The sequence below is a fragment of the Artemia sp. Qi Xiang Cuo genome, chromosome 9 (genome assembly GCF_049724085.1).
Source record: "Artemia sp. Qi Xiang Cuo chromosome 9, ASM4972408v1, whole genome shotgun sequence".
NCBI classification, from domain to species: Eukaryota; Metazoa; Arthropoda; class Branchiopoda; order Anostraca; family Artemiidae; genus Artemia; species Artemia sp. Qi Xiang Cuo.
Window position 1 is genome coordinate 57,474,331 of NC_142802.1, and position 18,139 is coordinate 57,492,469.

At 38.0% G+C, this 18,139-nt stretch overlaps 1 protein-coding gene across 1 annotated transcript in view; it reads right to left on the reverse strand.

The window, feature by feature from the left end:
* The window catches only part of LOC148948863 (uncharacterized), a 35,314-nt gene extending 17,940 nt beyond the window's left edge, over positions 1 to 17,374 (reverse strand). Inside the window, exon 1 of the mRNA XM_089094111.1 lies at positions 17,342 to 17,374. The gene's annotated coding sequence lies outside the window, so the exon portion shown is untranslated. The remainder of the gene's footprint in view (positions 1 to 17,341) is intronic.
* Between the last annotated feature and the right edge of the window lie 765 nt (positions 17,375 to 18,139).

Here is an 18,139-nt window from a genome sequence, read left to right on the forward strand (position 1 = left end):
AAGTTTATACGAGCATCCTTCCATAAAAAATAATATGAAGGATTCGGAGAATCGTTAAATTACAACCCTTACCCTGAGGGCTTTGGGGGAGTTGTAATCCTCAAAGACCTAATTTCCAGAACTTAAAACTACGTTTAATAAAATGGTTGTGTTAAAATTTTGATTGGATGTGCTTGGGGAAAAGGTGGGCGTAAGAGGGGGGTTAGTTGCCCTCAAATCACTTTTGATTATTACACAGGGCACTAGCCCTCGGAATTTCCAATCGAATTAGCCTTTTTTGAAGTTTCTACGACACCATCTTCAACAAAAACCTTAAATGCCCCCAGGGCATAACCTAAGACCCTTGCTCTGAGGGTTGTGGAGAAGTGTTCTTCTCTAAAACATATTTTCCATCTGGAAATCAACTACGCTGAACAAAATGACTATCTCAAAATTTTGATTGGATATGTTTTGGGGAATGATGGGCGTGGGGGCTAGTTGCCCTCAAATCACTTTAGACTATTAAGAGGGACACTAGCTCTTTGACTTTCAGATAGATTGTGTCTTCTTTGAAGTTTCTACGATAACATCTTCTATAAAAACCTTATATGTCTCCAGCGTCTCACTTAAAACTCTTGCCCTGAGGGTTGTGGGGGAGTGTCCTCCTCAAAAAAATTTTTTATATCTGAAAATCAGCTACGCAGAACAAAATGGCTAACTCAAAATTGTGATTGGATGTGTTTGGGGAAATGATGGGTGTAGGGAGGGGGGGGTAGTTGCCCACCAATCACTTTCGACTATTAAAAAGGGCACTAGCCCTTTAATTTCCAATCGAATGAGCCTGTTTTGAAGTTTCTATGACAACGCCTTTTATAAAAACCTTAAATGCCCCCAGGGCATAACTTAAAACCCTTGCCCTGAGGGTTGTGGGAGAGTGTCCTTCTCAAAAATATATTTTCAATCTGAAAATCAACTACGCTGAACAAAAATGGCTATCTCAAAATTTTGATTGGATGTGTTTAGGGGAATGATGGGCGTGGGGGGGGGGCTAGTTACCCTCCAATCACTTTTGACTATTGAAAACGACACTATCCCTTTGAATTTCCAATTGAATGAGCCTTTTTTGAAGTTTCTATGTCACCTTCTTCTATAGAAACCTTATACGCCCCCAAGACATATCTTAAAACCCTTGCCCTGAAGGTTCTAGGGAAGTGTCCTTCTCATAAATATATTTTCTATCAGTAAATCAGCTACACTGCACAAAATGGCTATCTCAAAATTTTGATTGGATGTGTTTGGGGAAATGATGGGCGTGGGGGGGCTAGTTGCACTCCAATCACTTTCGACTATTAAAAAGAGCACTAGCCCTTTAATTTCCAATCGATTGAGCCTGTTTTGAAGTTTCTACGACGACGCCTTCTATAAAAACCTTATATGCCCCCAGGGCATAACTTAAAACCCTTGCCCTGAGGGTTGTGGGGGGGCGTCCTCCTCAAAAGTATATTTTCTATCTTGAAATCAACTACGCTGAACAAAATGGCTATCTGAAAATTTTGATTGGATGTGTTTGGGGAAATGATGGGCGTGGGGGGGAAAGGGGCTAGTTACACTCCAATCACTTTCGCCTATTAAAAAGGCACTAGCCCTTTAATTTCCAGTCGAATGAGCATGTTTTGAAGTTTCTACGACAACGCCTTCTATAAAAACCTTATATGTCCCCAGGGCATAACTAAAACCCTTGCCCTGAGGGTTGTGGGGGAGTATCCTCCTCAAAAATATATTTTTTATCTTGTAATCAACTACGCTGAACAAAATGGATATCTCAAAATTTCGGTTGGATGTGTTTGGGGTAATGATGGGTGTGGGGAGGGCTAGTTGCCCTCCAATCATTTTGGACTATTAAAAAGGGCAATAGCCCTTTAATTTCCAATCGAATGATCCTGTTTCGAAGTTTCTACGACAACACCTTCTATAAAAACCTTATATGCCCCCCAGGGCATAACTTAAAACCCTTGCCCTGAGGGTTGTGGGGGAGTGTCCACCTCAAAAATATATTTTCTATCTGGAAATCAACTACGCTGAAAAAATGGCTATCTGAAAATTTTGATTGGATGTGTTTGGGGAAATGATGGGTGTGGGGGAGAGGGGAGTGGGGCTAGTTACACTCTAATCACTTTCGACTATTAAACAGGGCACTAGCTCTTTAATTTCCAATTGAATGAGGCTGTTTTAAAGTTTCTACGACAACGCCTTCTATAAAAACCTTATATGCCCCCAGGGCATAACTTAAAATCCTTGCCCTGAGGGTTGTGGGGGAGAATCCTCCTCAAAAATATATTTTCTGTACCCAAATCAACTACGCTGAACACAATGAATATCTCAGAATTCCGATTGGATGTGTTTGGGGGAATGATGGGCGTGGGGGGGGCTAGTTGCCCTCCAATCATTTTTGACTATTAAAAAGGGCACAAGAACTCTCGATTTCCAATAGAATGAGCCCCTTTTTAAGCTTCTACGACGACCCCTTCCATATGAAGTGCCTCTGGGAAAAAAAAATAAAAAATAATAAAACATTTGAGCCGTATGGTCTTTACTATAGGCAAAGCTACAGCGTTGCCTCTGAAATCTTTTTTAAGAGAAACTTAACTAAAAGCAACTCCCAAAGCTTCAATGTGCTCTTTGTATTCGTGTTTAATTGTGTTGAGGTAGCAACATCAATTAAATAAAAAAAAAAGTTTTTTCGAACTGAAAGTAAGGTGTAACATTAAAATTTAAAACGGACAGAAATTATTACGTATATCAGGCGGCTGACCCCCCCTCAACACCTCGATCTTCACGCTTAAGTCTTTTAGTACTTTAAAAAAAGCTTCCTATTGGTCTAATTAAACGAACCTTGTGTTTCAAGGGTAGTTCTTAAGGATCACATTCGAACAGGAAAAGATTCGATGCGATGTTGAACACAGTACTGAGACAGGTCCAGCAGGTGATTCCAGAAGATGAGAGAGAAGAGCTTAAGGATTGTACTGGATGGATAGAGGATGTCAAAGATTCATTCAAAATCTGCGATTACTGTGCTACTAAAATGATGAAAAGCCAGGAAAATGTCCGATCTGAAATTAATAATCTCCAAGTACAGAACACCCCAGAATGCATAAATCGTCTGAACAAGTTTGAATTGGCGATGATACGATTTGTGATGCCATGTCTTACTATTATTAGACTCGGGCAAGTAACTACGTTAAAGAGACCTAGAACGGAACTTACCGACGCTCTTAAAGGCGGAATAGTATACTCACCTGTTGATGTGCAAGCCAATGCAGACGGTGAACCCGAAAAACCATTAAACATCGACAGTTTTGTAATTCTTGTTAATGGTCAGCCAATTTACAGTAAGAATGTTTGGAAGGCATGAGTTCAGTATGAGTTTAGTATCTGAACTGAAAGGAACTAACTTATGAACCTAATCGGATTATCTTTGTACTGTACTGTGTTAGATTGCGCAATTAACTTGTGGATTTAATTGTGAGAGATTGTTCACTTCACACAAAGTGAGTTATTATTTATCATAGTGAATAAATTAGTTCCATAACTGAATATTTACTTTTGGTCAAGTAACCTTGAATTAAGACTGATTAACAGTTCGTGAATCTGTAGTGTCTCATCATAATAAATGTCGGGAAAAAAGCAGCCCCCACGGCTACCACCCGAGAAGGATACTCCCACTGAAATCCTTGGCCAGTCGCCCTTCCAACCTACTTTTATAACTCTTTCTAGAACCCCCCCCCCCCCAACTACGCGGTTGAAAAAAGTTAGCCACCTGTCAAGAATTCAGGCCTTAGCCACAACTAACTCTAATGAAAAAGGTGAGACGCCTGGCAAAAAGAGGAAAAAGGATGAAACTCGTTCTCCAGTGATAGTGCAACCCCTCCCTTCAAGTGTCCCAGAAACTAGTAGTACAGATTACCCTAATTATTATACTGTCTCAATCAAGAAAATCAATGGCCAACCCTTTTCAAAAGATCGAATAATGCAAATTAGGAAAGCTGTTTTCTGATCGCCAAGGTAAATTTTGAACTTGTTTTCAAGCAGGACGAGTCTATTGATATTTACTTTACGTCTTCTCAGGCGGCAGACCATGTTCTGTCAAAATCCAAAGAAATAATTCTTGATGGCTCGAAAATTTTAGCCACAAAAAAAAATGTGGAAAAGTTACACAAGTATGTGCTTTATGGTGTTGATACCAGTGTAAAAGTGGAGGAAATAAAAACTGAACTAATAGATTCTTCAGGCCTTCTCATAAATCCTTCAACTGCAATAAGGCTAAGTTTAAACAAAGAAGGAGTCCTTCACCCAAGCCGTTCAATCCTCATTTCCTGCAAAGTTGAGCTAAACAGAGAAATATTCTTGTACGGTATGTCCCTTTTTTTTTATAAGATTTATAAGCCTAAGCCCCTACAATGCTCTACTTGTCTGGCCCACGGCCACAGCAAAAAACTGCAAACAGTCCAATCCGTCTTGCCATAAGTGTGGGAAAACAGGCCACGCTATTAGTGAATGCCCTGAGTCAGACCCTTTCTGCAGAAATTGTAACCGTAAGGGACACACAGCCCTCCAAAAACAATCTTGCCCGGCTCACCAACAGCGAGTTGTAATCCTTAGAACATTGGATAAAATGAACCTACCCTACTCAGTTGTAGCTGCAAGAATCCCTCGGCAACCCACACCCCATCGACCCAGTAGAAGCCAAGCAACAGTTGTTTTAGAAGATGCACATACAGTATCATTTCCTAAAGAGGCAAACAATGTTCATACTCAAGGTATTAGTCAGTCCCCCCTGCCCGTACCTCTGTTTACTTCAACATCCTGCCCCCCAACAGAGTCATCCGAAAGTTACCATGAATGGCGAAGACTCGCAACTTATCTCACAGTCAGTCACTTAATTGAGGTTAGTAATGAACCTGAGGAAAACAAAAATATTCTCAAGAACAAAGCTATCACCAAACTCCTAGGTGATGACATCTTGCAAACTGATATAGCTCAACTATCTTGCATCAAAAAGGACATAGATTTCACATTTAAGCTATTTAAACCTTTTGACTCAACTGCAAATAAACTCACTGACACTGCCCTAGTAAAAAGAATGAAATCTAAGAAAAAACGGCTAACTTTCCATACCAGTCCAAAATTGCCACCAATGATGATTCGTCGGCTGAAGAAGAATTTCAATATTCAAATCAAGCAAATGTTGAAACTTTGACCACAATGGATATTTAAATGTATACTATGCAAGATTTTACGTTTCTCACAAAATTATCACTGTGCAATAATGTTGTTTTAACTATTACGATGACCAAAATAATTTGTGCAACAACCCCTTAGCTAGCCCTGATAGCCCTTTTAGCCATATAAACTGTGAATATCTCGACACTTTTGATTTTGTAAAAAATTTAAACCTAAGCTAATGGAAGAGACAAAACTTAATATAATCTGCTTTAACATCAGAATCATAAGAGATTAGTGGACTAATTTTAAAGATTTAATTTTAATTAACGGTTACTGCCCTTTCGACGTAATTGGAATAACGGAGACGTGGTTTTCAGAAATTGATGATACTAATGAATTTTCCCTCCCTGGCTTTTAAGCTATTCAAATCGAAAGAAGATTAACCGAGTCCTCTGTTGGTATTCCTCTTTCCATCCAGTCTAGTCGAAAATTCACCAGGCTATTACACTGTGAATCCTTATTCTCGCAACCTATAAATAATAGATGCATTTATTCAATAATTGTTGATATATATGAACCGGTTCACGAATCGTTTGAAATCCTTTGACTGGTCCAAGGTTTTGGATTGTCAGGATGTTAATTCAGCCACAAATGGTTTTACACAGGGAATGAGTGATCTTATCAGTTCAATCTTTCCAGTCTGTAAATCAAACCGAAAAAATACCTATATACAGCCCTGGATGTCCAATAGCCTGATAATCTCTTCATATTGTAAAAATGACCTATATAAGTTAGCATGCAAAACCAGTAGCGTTATTGACCTAACTAATTATAAAAAATACAAAAACTATATACCAAACTCATCCTTGAAGCAAAAAAAAAAATTATTATTCAAAAATCTCTCACTGCAAAGGGAACTTGCAAAAAATTTGGTCCACAATAAATTAAATACTTTAAAAAAAAAGGAATTCAAGATCTATACCTATTAACCTTAAGGACATCAGTGGAAGATTAATTGACCCAATTTCAGTACCGGATGCTTTTAATAATTATTTCACCAATATTCTAAATGCTAACTCCTGTTCCCCCTCCGAGTCAATAGACCCTAGCAAGAATCCCAGACCCATGTTTTTCTCTCCAACTGATAGTAATGAGGTGCTTGAAGTTATCGAATCTCTCTCTAATAGTAGTACACCTGACTTCCTTGGGATAAGTAATAAGCTTCTTAGAACTGCATCTTCCCTATGTTTGTGAACCCGTTGTGCATATAGCAAACCTGTCTATGATCAATGGATTCTTCACAGAAATATTTAAATCAGCAATTGTTATCCCGATTCATAAAAAAGGCGATCCATCTGAGATAAGTAATTATCGTCCAATCTCAATTCTCCCAGTTGTATCAAAAGTGCTCGAGAGAATTATCTTCCGACGTCTTTCTTCCTTTTTATTTGGGATTAATCCTTCAGATTCGTTGATTTCTTCTCATCAATATGGCTTCCGTTCCAAATTTTCAACTGCTCATGCACTAATCGACGCCAAACAGTTTATCCGTTCCCAACTTGACCTTAAAAATACTGTAATTGGCTTATTTCTGGATTTTTCTAAGGCCTTTGATATGGTTGATCACAGTGTTTTATTAAGTAAACTCAAGAACAAAAGGATTCATAGAACTTCTCTCTCATGGTTCAGGTCTTATCGCTCTGGTTGAGTACGCAGTGTGAGTCTGAGTGGCGTGACTTCGTGTCCCTTGTCTGTCCAGAGGGGCGTCCCGCAGTGCTCTGTTCTTGGTGCACTACTTTTCCTCCTTAATATTAACTATTTGGTTAAAGGACTGGGTCCATCAGTGCACCCAGTACTTTTTTCTGACGATAGCAACTTTTTCATCACCGGCCCGAATTTACCATCCGTCGTCACCTCTGCTCAAATCCTTCTGAATAAAGTACAGGAATGGTCTCTCGTTAACTGCATGACCATTAACAGCATGAAAAGTCAGGTTGTATTATTCCGAACCCCTTAGAAAAAAAATGAAGCTCAGCAAGCACTTGGCCTAAAATATACCACCAATCTCTTCCCGCAGGTAGAAGTTGCCAAGTTTCTTGGTGTCCACATAGACTCCTCCCAATCATTTGCAACTCAGTCACTCAGTCAAGAAATGATCAGTCACTGTCTTACAAAATAAAATCCATGATTGAGCAAGAAGGTCTACCGACTTTATTCTTGACAGTTTCCATTGCTGAGAGGTCATCTCCTGAATTTACTGATTTATTACAGACTATAAACAGGCATGTGCCAGATGTGGAAAAGATGACACCAGGAGAATTAACGTCTCTAGATCCAGTCTTGGTTTCTATACACTTTCACAAGAAATGGACAACCACGTTCAATGATCTGTTTGGTTCAAAATCAACACCTATATTTGGTAAAGGTAAAGATCATTTCTGGCGCATTGAGTATCAGGCGCAAGGTGCACCTCATGTACACCGCGTCTTGTGGATTGAAGATGCTCCTGTTATTGGGAAATCAACAGCACTGAAGAAGCTATTCAGCATATTGATGGGATTTTAACTTGTGAACTGCCGAATAAATTGACGAGCCCAACACTTTACAAACTAGTCAAAGACCATCAAGTGCACCGTTGTAATAACTACTGTCAAAGAAAGTAAAAAAGAAGAGGAAGATTGGTTACATACTGTAGATTTGGCTTACCTCGTCCCGCAAAGGACCGAACAGAACTGCATGACGTAATTGACTGCTTGGCTCATGGGACAAACTAAAAAAAGCCACGAAAAACAAAGTATGACCTTCTTCGAAGAGATGATGAGCAAAACATAAATGACTACAATCCAGCATTGTTGATGGCTAATCAAGCAAATTTTGATGTTCAGTATATTGTCCACTTAGGTTCCAAATTGCCATATTACATCACCGATTACACGATAAAAGCGGAAAGTGCCGGTGCATGCAAGAGTCTTGGGCAAAGAGCCATGTCTTATTTGTTGGAGTCTGTGAAAACCCGTCAAGTCGGAGCTGTTGAAGCTGCAGACAGGCTTCTAGGCACAAAGCTGTACAGTGTTTCCAGGCAATCTAGATATGTTGATCCTGAAAAAATAACGAAGTTAAGAGGACGCTAAAGAAATATCAAGAGCTTGAAAAGCTACCCAAATAGGATCCTCAAAGTTGTGACTTGTATGTTTCCCACTGGGTTGCTGATGTCTGCCCCAAAAGACCTGAACATATGAAGAACGTTGGTCTTTATCACCTGCTTTCTTGGTATGAGCGAGAACGTAAAAGTGCTGATGAGAACATGCTTTGGAATGACGGCTCTTTTTATCTCAGAAAAAGAAGTGTTAAACCATACATCATTCAGCATAAGAAGATAAACCCCCTCGAGTGTGATGAGAAGAAAGAGATTTTTATGGAATGCTTTTAACGATGTTTAAACCATGGTGAAATAAAAAGATATAGTGATCAGTGGAATGAACAATTACGAGACGTTCTATGTTGAAAGCGCAAGCCATCCAGATATGGTCGCTTACCATGAGAAATTTGTTGCTAAAGCAAAAAGTGATGAAGAATGTGAGAAAAGAATTCGAGAACGGGCGACAGAAATTCACAACATTGAAAAAATTGAAGAAGACATAGCGGACAATGAAGATGACAACCCAGAAAATGCAATTCCGGGAGGAGCTATTGACAGAGCTGCTGATGCTATGGATGATTTGGTAAACGCAAATAGAAAGATATTGGATGGTGACACAGAATATAGATTAAACAATGGCTATGAGTCACTGAACACTGATCAAAAGAGAGTTGTTGACAAAATGGTGGAATCAGTTTTCAAAAAAGATGGTGTTAAATCAATGAAAATGGTTGTATCAGGCTTTGGTGGTATAGGAAAATCTAGGGTCATTAGTGTCTTTAGAAGACTACTTTCTAAACAGTTCAGGAAAGAGGACTGTCCAGTTGTAGTATTATCCCCTACAGGTCTTGCTGCTCATAGTATAAATGGTGTAACAATTCATCGCTGCTTCAGTTTACCTGTTGATCAGTGAACAACGGCAAAATACACACCTCTCTCCACTGAACAGCTTCTAACTTTGAGAAAGACACTTGCAAAAACCCGACTTTTCATTATTGATGAAGTTAGCATGGTTTCGTCACTTTTGTTGATGTATGACTGAAATTGAGGCTGACTGAAATTTTGTCAGCTGATTTACCAATGGATAATGCCAACTGCCCGCTGTTTGGAGAATTTCTTCAGTTGCGACCAGTATCTGCTAATCCCCCGCGTATGCCTGTGACTCGTCTTGAAATCAAAAGTAGAATTGGATCAATGGCTGCATTCAGCCTATGGCAAGAGTTTGAATACGATGAACTAATTATAAATAAGAGACAGAAGATCAATATGAGTTATGCTGATACACTTTCTGATATTCGACTTGGTGTTTGCACAAGTGAAAATCTGAATTATCTCAACAAGAGAAAGATAAGAAACTCTTGCAGAGCTACATCTGACAAAATTGTAGATCTCTAGGCTATATAAACTTAGCTACAGAGGGAAACACTCCTGTTATATTGATGCCAACCCACGAAAATTGTATGATCGTTAACGAGCTGCTTCTTCAGAAAACCAGCTCAGACTACGTTAATCTTGTTGCTATTGACCGAATGTCATCAGTAGTTAAAGACATACGAATTGAACAAGAAGCAGCAAAGAGCGTGGCAAACTTTGCCAACGACAAGAAAAGAACTGCAGGTGCTTTGACGAACCTGATACTCGGAAAAAATTTGTTTTTTTAAATTAATAACTATTAACGATCATGCGACAGGGATAATACTCAACACAAGCACGTTCATATAGCTCTATAAGAAAACATTTATGGCAGCAGTGCATTTGAGAAACCTTGAAAATTGTTACCAAACATTCAATAGGGATCTTATTAAACTCAAACATGTTCATAAAGCTCCATAGGGAAACCGTTGTGGCATCAGTTAATTGGAGTAACCGTAAATACTGTTTATAAAATAAGGATCTTATTAAGCCCAAATACGTTCATAAAGCTCCATAGGGAAACCGTTGTTGCAGCAGTGCATCGGAATGACCATGAAAATTATTTATACAATAGGGATCCCATTAAGCCCAAATAGCCTACGCTAGTAAAACTCTATAGGGAAACTATTGTGGTAGCGGTGCATTCGAGTGACCTTATAAGTTTGACCAATGTCATAATTATTACCGATCATTTGACATGTATTTTACTCAACGCACACACGTCCATACGACCTCATAGGGAAACCTTAACGGCAGTAGTTCATTTGAGAGACCTTGAAAACTGTTACCAAACATGCAATAGGGATCTTATTAAACTCAAACACGTTCATAAGACTGCATAGGGAAACCGTTGTGGCAGCAGTGCATTGGAGTGACCATGAAAACTATTTATAAAATAGAGATCTCATTAAGCCCAAATATGTTCGCTTAACATGGAAACCATATTCAACGCACACACGTTCATACAACCCCACAGGGAAACCTTAGCGGCAGTAGTTCATTTGAGAGACTTTGAAAACTGTTACCAAACATACAGTAGGGATCTTATTGAACTGTAAGGAGACCTTAATTTTGTAACTTAATTTTAGTAAAGCTTGGAATTCCCTTTCGCTTCAATAGATCAGAAATATAGCGACAATTTCAAAATAGTTTGAATTTGAAAATAACTTCACTGTACGTAACTAGTCATGAATCTAGTAGTGACATTCATTTGTCCAAGAATTGAACGACCTTTGAAGCCGTGATAAATATTTGAAGACATGATTTAGACCTGTTATGGGTATAAAACAAAAGGAATGCAAGGCCTTGAAACACTGGAAAAAAAACTACTTTTTAACAAAAATTTGTTGATTGGCTAAAAGAGCAGGGGAGGCCGCTAAACGGATCAAGTAGTAAAATAAATAGAACTTACGGATGAGAGACAAATCGGAGTAGTTTTGCCTCTGAACCAAGGAATAGGAATAAGTTTTTTATTTATAAATTAGGATAAATAGATACTACTAACCTGCATAAATTTCCTTTGAGAACCACTGAAATAAGATAATAAGCTTCAAAGAGATTTCTGTCGCCTGTGCTGAACTCAGGTCTTATGCTGAGTTGAGTTAATAAATTTAATACTTATATAGGAGATATAAACTAGTGTTGGAGTTAAAGTACGACATTTTATTATATTTTGGTGATTTGGGTTCGGTTAGAAAGACTTGGGGACCCTAGATGAAATACAGCATTTTTTAAGGATTGATATAGAAATAAAATTAGTTTCGTCTTAGAAACTAGAACTTGGGAATAACCTAAGGTTTAAGTACAAGATAAACCCCTTAACCTTACAGAATAAATTCAAGACCTTTTGCCTCCTCCTTCCAGCTTAGTGACCTTTGGAATTTACCTAGCGTTTATTAAACACTTATATATACATATAAGAAGATTGGAACTAGAGAACAATTCAATATTCCTCCCCTAGCGAATTCTCTGACGTTATACGAAAGAAGAACCTATTCCTCTTTTTCGCCACCTTTGCATTTCTCAACCCGTATAGAGGCAGTCCTGATGTTTTACAGAAGGGTTCGGGAGGAAAGAGAAATTAAATTGCTAGATTAAGATTTCCAATCTCTTCCGTCCAAAGATCCAATTTTCTCTAGAAAATTGTAGTTTATCAAAGTTCCAAAGAACACTAACTTCCTTTTCAGGGTATAAACCTGAAACTTTGTTTAATTTATACAACCATTGAGATTTGATAAAAAGGTTATTCTTAGGAACAATAATTTGATGCAAAGAATTTTAATTACACCGGTACCCAAGTCTGTCTGATTATTCAAGTGTAGTTATTCCAACTAAAAGGATTCGATAGCCTAGAATTAACTAAATCCTTTTTTTTTCGGCAAACATTTGTGGATTGAACAAGTAGACCCATAGAATATTAGACAACAGACCTAGAAAAGGATTAGAAGTATTCAAAATAATTAGAGTTAGAATATTTTCCTTTTATTTCCTTATAAAATAAATATCAGTTGTCACTGGATTCTGAGTACCGATCCTTACACAAGCCTCAGTCATAACACGCTACCAAATTTTAGCCCTGATAAGTAGTGGCAATCTTAGAAAAATCAAACACGTTCATAAGACTGCATAGGGAAACCGTTGTAGCAGCAGTGCATTGGAGTGACCATGGAAACTATGCAATAGAGATCTCGTTAAGCCCAAATATGTTCATAAAACTCTATAGGGAAAACATTGTGACAGCATGTGACAGTGCATTTGAGTGACCTTATAAGTTTGATCAATGTCTCATAACTATGAGCAATTATGCAACAGGGATAATACTCCGCACGCAACTTCATACAGCTCTGTAAGAAATCCTTTATGGCAGCAGTGTATTTAAGAAACCTTGAAAACTGTTACCAAACAATCAATAGAGATCTTATTACACTCAAACATATTCATAATGCTCCATAGGGAAACCGTTGTGGCATCAGTGCATTGGAGTGACCATAAATACTATTTTTACAAAAGGGATCTTATTAAACCCAAATAAGTTCATGAAGCTCTATAGGGAAGCCATTGTGACAGCAGTCCATTCGAGTGACCCTATAAATTTGATCAATGTCTCATAACTATTACCGATCAGGCGACAGGGATAACACTCAACGCACGCACATTCATACAGCTCTATAAGAAAACCTTTATGGCGGCAATGCATTTAAGAGACCTTGAAAACTGTTACCAAACATACAATAGGGATTTTATTAAACTCAAACACGTTCATAAGGCCGCATATCGAAACCGTTGTGGCAGTAGTGCATTGGAGTGACCATGAAAACTGTTTATAAAATAGAGATCTCATTAAGCCTAAATACGTTCATAAAGCTTAAAAGGGAAACCATTGTGGCAGCAGTGCATTGAAGTGACCATGAAAACTATTTATAAAATAGAGATCTCATTAAGCCCAAATATTCGTAACCATTGTGGCATAGGTAAACCATTGTGGCAGCAGTGCATTGGGGTGACAATGAAAACTATTTATAAAATAGAGATCTCATTAAGCCTAAATATGTTCATAAAGCTTAAAAGGGAGACCATTGTGGCAGCAGTGCATTGAAGTGACCATGAAAACTATTTATAAAATAGAGATCTCATTAAGCCCAAATATGTTCATAAAGCTTCATAGGGAAACCATTGTGGCAGCAGTGCATTGGAGTGACAATGAAAACTATATACAACAGGGATCTCATTAAGCCCAAATATGTTCATAAAGCTCAATGGGGAAACCATTTTTGACAGTAGTGTATTTGAGTGACGATAGTTTTACCAATGCCCTTATTTCCCCAATGCCTTATAACTATTGCCAATCATTCGATATGGGTTCTAATCAAAGCACACACGTTCACACAACTCTGTAGGGTAATCGTTATGGCAGTAGTACGTTTGAGGGACTTGTTAGTTTAATCAATGGTCTATTTCTGCTACCAAATTTTTGACAGAGATCCTGGGAAGCAAAATGACGTTCATTGAACTCCACAGGGAAATTGTTATGGTAGCAGTGCATTTGAGAGACCTTATAAATTTCATCAGGGAAGAATTTTGTACTATATGTCAAAGAGGACTCCTAGGTTCTGAAAGGTAGACATGTTACGTCTTGTTAAAGATAAAATGAAGCAAGGATTGTCTACCTGTATACATTATAGAGACATAAAATCACTGACAGCTGCCTTGTGGCCCCTTACCAGGTTTATCTCCACCCACCAATTTTTTTTATAGAAAGTAGGTATGTTACACATTGTTTTAACCAGAATCTCACAAGAATTTTAAATTGGTATGGTTTGAGAGCCAATGGCAAGATACCCTCCTATTTTCTCTCATTTGTTCTGCCACCAGCTTTTATAGCTCAAAGGTAGGCATGTTGCATCTTGTTTGAGTTGGAAACTCGCAAGCCTTTTTAATACAGGTGTTTAGAGGACCAAACCTCACCTTTTCTGTCTTCATATTTTTGCAAAGAAGCAAGCATGCCAACCTTCTTAAAGTCGGAAACGTGCAACTACTTTCAATCTGGGTCCATGCCCAGTTTGAGGCTCAAAATGGGCTTATGTCCCATGCAATACGTCCCACTAATTTGACCGCAAACTTTTAGTAGAAACGGGGACATATTGCACGTTATTTGAAGTAGAATAGCCTAACACATGAATTTCAATGGTTATGGTTGCGGGCATAAAAAGGGTTCATGACCCGTCTAATACCATCCCTCTCAAGGAACATTCTTCACCATATTTTTCTACCTATTTTTTCGCCCTAAAATTTCTGGGGCAAGTATTTTGGCCAAATATTGCATGATAATGGTAATTTTCGGAGGCTCCCCTTTTTCTAAGACTCCCATACTCCCATTTCCTGAGGCTTCCATACTCCCCTTTTCAGCTTTTGCACAAAAGTGATCAGACCCGCTTGAAGCCTCAGCATTGCCGTTGACCTGAACAAGATTATCTAACAATGGTCAGTTTTAAAGGAAAGACGAATTCGAAATTAAGCTATACTAAGTTAATCATTTCCCCATGTAGCATTCTATCGTTTCTTGCTTATTTCCCTAGTTCAGTATATGTGATAGAGGATTATTATCTATTAACTTTTTAGGTGACAAAAAATTGTATAATATTATCGAGAAGTCGTTCCAACAGAAGAACCCCAGCCCTCCCCATGACTTTAATGCTTTAAGCCATTCCTGTTGGATTTTTCTTATGGATGGCTGATGCATAGAATATTTGTGTTGCGTCCTTCTCAGCACAATTTTTATAGACTAATATGATAATATAAACTAAGGATATGAAAGGGATAACACCAAACTAGACGAATTGTACTAAACAGCACACAAAGGGACAAGACACACAAAATTAGGCTCAAATGAAGCTGAAGATGCCACAGAATCTTCGGGAATCCGTATTAGTAGCATTAGACTCTTTCATATCTTTGATATGAACGGCAGAAAAGTCCGTCTTTAACGAAAGTAGAAAAGTCATCTATAGCGAAAGGGAACAAGTAAATGCTCCCTCATCCCCTATGCACATACCTTTGACTAAGCCCCTGTTTGTCTTGAGCGTACGTCAGTGTTGCCAGATATTTGGTTTAAAGTAGCCCCATAATAAAAGAGAAAATGAGCCGAAAGATTCATTTTTGTAATGAAAATACGCCGAAGGAACGACCCCCCCGAAAACAAATGCGCCGATTAAAAAAAATAAATAAATGCAAAAGCGCCTCATAAAGTGCCAAAATGGCGCAAATCCCCATCTGGCGTACAGTATAGAAATGTTTACAATTCGTCTAAACAGCTGAAATTGTGTGCTGAAAATCAATTAAAGCAACAGAGTACTGTATAAATTATATAGTCCAGCTAACAGTATAGCATATGTCTATAATGCTGAAATCATTGTTGCCTCTGCAATAAGCAGTTCAGTATATTTACAATTTATGATTCAAATTTAATAAGCAATTATATCAAATGTACATAAACTATAATATGCTTTGCCTCATGTGGCTTAGTTTGCGGGTAATACCCGCGGATGGTTCTCCTTTCATCAAAGAATCGCCTATTAATTACTATGAATATTTAATTGTTAGATGGGGGCTTTGAAACTTTTTTAAATGTTTAGAATTTTAAATGCAAGCGATAACTTATAGCTGTGGAAATTCTCCGTCTTTAAAAACAAAGGCTAAGGAAAAAGGAGAAAAGATAAAAAAAAGGACAATGCACCAAAATCAGGCAACTTTGCGATAACTCTCGTTCTGTAGATTTTGGTCTGTGCGCTCCTTCTGCTCTACCCCTTCTACCCCTTTTCCGTTAGCTGTGTCAATTTTTACGAAATTGGGACTTTTTTGGAAATTTTTCGTCGATTTAGAACTTTCAATAAAACAATTAAAATGTTAACATACTATTTTTTATACACCTTTAAAAATGTCACAGTTAATTCTTCATCGAGAACTGGAGATGTGTCGATTCCTTTGGTATGGGCAATACAGGGAACTTTGTTGGAAAAGAAAAATTTTTACCCTAGGCATGTCTTCTGGGGATCAAGAGCTGATCCGAGGCCTATGTGATAAGAAGGTAAGGGGAAGGTACCACAAGAATACTAACCGGACGAGCTTGCTAGATCTAAAAAAAACTTGGCTCGCTGCAAAAATTTCCGCGGGGGAGAGGACTGAATTTTTATTGTTAGGGCATCTTTCGGAAAGAACGCTTAGATCTTAACCAAACTCAGCGGTTGGTAAGAGCTAGTTCATAATTGTACCTCTTAGGGGTCTGTATCTGTTATTACCTTCGTATGTCTGTGCGCGGGAGGGGGAGAGTATGAAAATGTTCGTATCCAGCATTTCTAACCGAAAGGGACATCTGATCCCAACCAGACTTGTTGGAAATAAGAGTTAATTTCCAAGTTGTGATTAAGCGTAATTTGATCTCTACAGAGGAAACGGGTCGCTAAACTCTTATAATCGTCGTATCCCACATTTAGGGATTGTTAAATATGAATTTACATGTGGTGAAAACAATGAATTAGCTGATTGTCCTAGTTTCCAGTAGGCTACAAGAAAATTGTTCTAGGTACTCGATGAAAACTTTGTGGCGGGGGAGGGGGAAGTATTCCTTTCCTTGTCATTATGTTGTCTAACAGTTTGGTGGGAAATAAGAGCTAAAGTTCTGTTGTGCTTTTTTTAGCGTCCTGAGACAATCCCGCTTCTCTGGGAAATAGTAGAGAAGGGGGGGGGGTCATCGTAATCAGGATATTCGCCCGAACAGGTTGTCAGGATTCAATTTTAAAAGGTGAAAGAACTATTCCGTATATGAAAGGGGCTATCTCCTCCTTAACGCCTCGCTCTTTACGCTAAAGTTTGACTTTCTCACAAATTTTTTTTAAACAATAAAAAAATTTAGCGTAAAGAGCGAGGCGTTAAGGAGGGGATAGGCCCTTTCATATACGGAATAATTTCTGTTCGTTTTAAGTTTTAACGTCTTTCCTTACTTTCAGTTAAAAAAACTTGTTTTTTTTATTTAATTCTCATGAAGGGCGGTTGCAGACGTGTGTTTATAATAATAGTAATTCATTTTCTTACCCATTGGGTACAAGAAACTAGTGGAACACAAAATGAAAAAGCAAAAACAAATGCCAATATACAAAGGCAACATTAACTACTGAGGAACAAAACTAAGCACAAAGTAGACGGGTCAGCAGATTAAAAGTTTCTCCCCTAGGGGTGATCGTGTTGAACCAGTGGTGTAGAATATCAGAGGGGTAAGTTTAAATTTCGAACAAATTTATGTTCTAAAATTTATTTCACTATAAATTTGGTGTTCTAGTGCCCACTTTAATTAACAAAAGAGATAGCGCCAGAGCAAAGTACCGTTTTCAGCAATTTTGGCAATTTTGGAATTTTCAGCAAAATTCAGAATTTATTCAGAATTCTGGACCTTTTTTCCAGCCAAATGGTTGATGCTGTAAAATTAAAACCGGCAAAGGATCCTTTTGAGTTTCCTCTGCTAGTTGCTGGATGGGCTTGGTCAAACTGGCCTTGGAGCGATTCATTATAATGTAAAATATAGCTTCTTTACAAACTTTCTTAACTTTTTTTTTAGTCAATGAAGCTTTCCTAGATGAGCACCAACATCAATTCCAGAAAATTTCTGCAAGTTTACCTCGAAGGTTTACAATAGTATTTTAAGCAATTTTACCTGGAATTTAAGTATTCATCCTTATCCTTAAAACTAGTGTTTCATCTAGACTTTAAGTCAATGTTGAAAATCTCAACCAAGAAAAATACTAAAGAGTCATTCTTGAACATAAATAGTATAATAATCTGATTTGTGAAAAAAGAAGAGTCACTCAGCAGGTGAGGAAGTTGCTGATGCATACA